Source organism: Amphimedon queenslandica, unplaced genomic scaffold, assembly GCF_000090795.2.
Source record: "Amphimedon queenslandica unplaced genomic scaffold, v1.1 AMPQUscaffold_12520, whole genome shotgun sequence".
In the NCBI taxonomy this organism is placed as follows: Eukaryota; Metazoa; Porifera; class Demospongiae; order Haplosclerida; family Niphatidae; genus Amphimedon; species Amphimedon queenslandica.
In genome coordinates this window covers 5,697-9,483 of record NW_003547243.1, presented here as the reverse complement: position 1 = coordinate 9,483, position 3,787 = coordinate 5,697, and positions in this window count along the sequence as shown.

The window sequence follows — 3,787 nt, the reverse complement described above, 5'->3', positions numbered from 1 at the left end:
GTAGTGAAGTAATAAGAGAAGAGAACACACTGTTAGGATTAGAATGAGTTTGTGTGATAGTTAATAATGAATTGATGAGTCGAGTGGCTCTTTCATTTGGAGTAGGATAAGGATTAGCAACAGCATTGTGTACATCTTGAGGTATGACAGAAAGAGAAAAGAGATGATTATTTAATTGTGAAATAACTGGAGCATTTCCTGCCAACAGATCAACAAGATCAGCTAACATCTCTTTCATTGTAATGTATTCTGGTGACATTGATCCTTCCATTGGTCTGAATGATGATGGATCTTTCTTCCCCTCCTTATCTTGCAGTACTGTTGCTGTTGGATCATGTGGAGCTAATGATGAATCTTGAGATCGATTTGGTTTTGGTGATATTGATGGAGGTTTTTTAGTTATTGATGGTCGGTGTGGTTTAGGTGCTTTTAAAGGAGGTTGTGTAGTTAGTGATGGTTGACGTGGTTTAGGTGCTGTTGGTGGAGGTTGTGTGGTTTGTGAAAGTGGTCGCTGCTTTTTTGCTGTTGTCAATGGTTGAGATTGTCCACTTTGTGATAATGATCTTGGTTTAGGAGCTACTGGGAGAGAAGACTTTAGTGTTATTTGTGATGAACCTATTAATAGTAATTGCTATTAATATTAATACACACTGGCTGTAAATAAGTTAGTGCTTGCTGATTACTTTAGCTAATTTTAATGCATTTTGTAATGAATATTTATACCTTTTATTTTTCCAGTGGCTACTCTCATTTCATGTAGCAGTGTTGGATGTTCTTCAAATGCTCTTATAAGAAGAGACATTCCTTCATGATCATTAACAGCACTTCTAATCTTTCTTATAGTATCAGCATCAAGCAGTGACAGAGACTCCTCCAGTTTTCCTTTGATCAATAACTCATGAAACTCTATCAATTCAGATACTTTTGGTCTATCATCTGGTATATCCATTAATGCAATAGGAGAGAGTGGAGGACCTCCCATCAATGGCTTGTTTGTACCTGTAGGAGGAGAGAGCATTAAAATAACTGTAGTAATTATCTCAATCGAAGTATTTCACAGTTATCATACTACATACCAACTTACTATATATTTTACACAAAATTTAACAAATTAAATTTACATTACAAATTACACTCCTCCACCAATTTCTGAAAATACTAATTTTGTACATCTTGAGTCTAGTAATGTAACACTCACCAGTAGCAGTACTGTGTACATCATTGGTTCCTTTGATATCATTACCACTGATCATAGCATTACGTTCTGTAGAATACACACACACAGTCAATACTAATACAATCAGTTAACTTACTCTCTTGATCTAACTTGCCAGCTGCAGCATTCTCATTCATAGATTTAAGAGCATCTGACAGTGAGTCAAAGGTAGCTCCTCCTTTACTGTCAACATTATCAGCTCTGGACAACCACTTGGAGAGACACTCTGTCAAGCATTGATATACATCACCAGGATGATTCCTTTCAATGGCGTCCAGTGAGTCCATGAGTAGTCCTAGTGTCAGTCCTAGTTTCTTCCATCTTGTCTGAGGGAAACCACATCTCTTCAACAGATTAAGTACATCAATAAGTTGGTCTAAAATCATATTCAATGATACATAGATAGTTAATGAACATTACCAATAGTCAAAGGAGAAGAGAAGAGACTCAGAGAAGAGGAACAAGAACTGGTTTTAGTTGCCATTGATCAAAGAACAAGCCTCAGAACAAGCTAACCCTTGAGCTAACCGGATGCAAACTCAAGTTTGCAAAGTAATGCAAACTTTGCAAAGTAATGCAAACTTTGCAAAGTAATGCAAAGGGTGGGGCTCGTTATTGAACATGGTGACATTAGAAATCAGAAACTCTGAATTAAGGTAAATATTATTAATTCATTAATTTATTTATTTATCTATTTAGTAGATAGACAGATTGTAATGGTGAATCATTATCAGTTAGTAGCATATTTATACTTTATTGTTCTCATCTCTCTCCTCCTATCCTTTCTTATTTTCTCTCTCGTAGGAGCTTAGGAGCTTGTAGCTTTAAAAGTCTCACATGTATTTAATGTAAGTAATGTAATGTAATGTAATGCATGTTTCTTAATGTATTTTGTATTAATTTATTGAATAATGGAGAGATTTTGAGCGAGCATGTCATGTTATTTTAATTTTAAATAATCCAGAAAAGTACACAAAGCTAACTTTTTTTAAATTGCCTAAACGTTTTTATTACATTTTCGGATGCGTATTGCTGTCCTTATGCTGTGTAGAAAATATGAGCTTATTCTGAATAAAATTTTTCAAGTTATAGCAATTTTAAAAATTAGTAAAATTAATTAATGAAAATTAGCTAGCGCTACTGCTTTTGTTCAGTAAATGGCTCCAAAATTGACCCCAATTTTTATTATAATTATTCAAAATACAAATTAATGTCCTAATCCTATGCTATGTAGAAAGTTTAAGCTGATTCTGACATACAATTTTTAAGTTACGGCCATTTTTTTAATGCCAAAATTCTGAAAAATGTCCAACTAAGGCTATATATAGCCTATGGTTTTTCCCAAGAAATGACTCCAAAATCACCCCAAATTTTAATTAGATTTTCTGATACATATTGATATATTTATGCTGTGTAGAAAGTTTGAGTTGATTACGACTTAAATTTTTCAAGTTACAGTCATCTTAATAAACTACCAATGTCCTAAAAAATACCCAAGACTATAGCCCATAATTTTCTTCCAAATAATGGCTCCAAAATCCTCCCCAATTGTTATGGTATTTTTGATGCATATTAATCTCGTCATGCCCATGTGTGTGAGTCAATTAATACGAATTAAGTTATGGTATGGCATGAAGTTAGAAATCAATAAATAAAGCATCATCTCCCCTTGTCTTACTGTACATTGTTTCTATAATGACAGTAAAATTTCATACCATCAAACATTAACTTTACAACTTGTACAGTACATGCATAAACACTGTAGTGGAATGACACACAAAAATATTTCATGAATATTAGTTAATATGCTATCGTTCCTACATGAGTAGTAAAGTGAATAATGTAAGTGTTTATTCATTGTATATTTATGATGAGAACAGTTGTTACCCGAGCCACGCGTAGGCGTGAAGCGAGGGTAAAGCAGTCGTTTTGTCTGTGTGTGTGTGTGTGTGTGTGTGTTCGCTTGACCTCCAATTTTGAGCTGACACTGCTTTCTTGTGAAATCCTGGATAGCCTTATAATCAAAGCTAGCTATAGAAAAAGTTATTCTTTGTCTGGAAAATGGCTTGACTCGTCTTCCTAAGGCAGAGAAAGCTCACAATATCGCCAAATGTAGTCGGTACAAATATATCTTTTTCGTGGTGAAAGCTAAAAAGCAGCAAGACAAATGAAGCGATAGAACAAAGCCTCATCTTTAAATAATATGTAAGAAATTGCTCCAATCGTCTTCGTTTTAAAGATATGATAGCCCAAACTTTCATACCTTGTGAGTTTAGACGAGGCTCTCTTCTCCCGAAGTAGCGGCCAGAGCCTTTAAACACCAGAGACTAGATAGCAGTTTGTATGCAACAAATAGAGCCTAACAAATGTATGTTAAACTGTTTAAAGGTCTAGAAAAACCAAAGCTTTCTTCACCAGTTATGGCCATGTGCCACCATTTACTGTGTGTGCGGGTGGAGCATGGCTTGATTGAGCCACACCTTCATTGCAGCCACACCTTTACATTGCTGCAGCTAGGCTTGAGCATATTAGGCTAGCATAATATTGAGCATAATGAACCACACTAGGAAT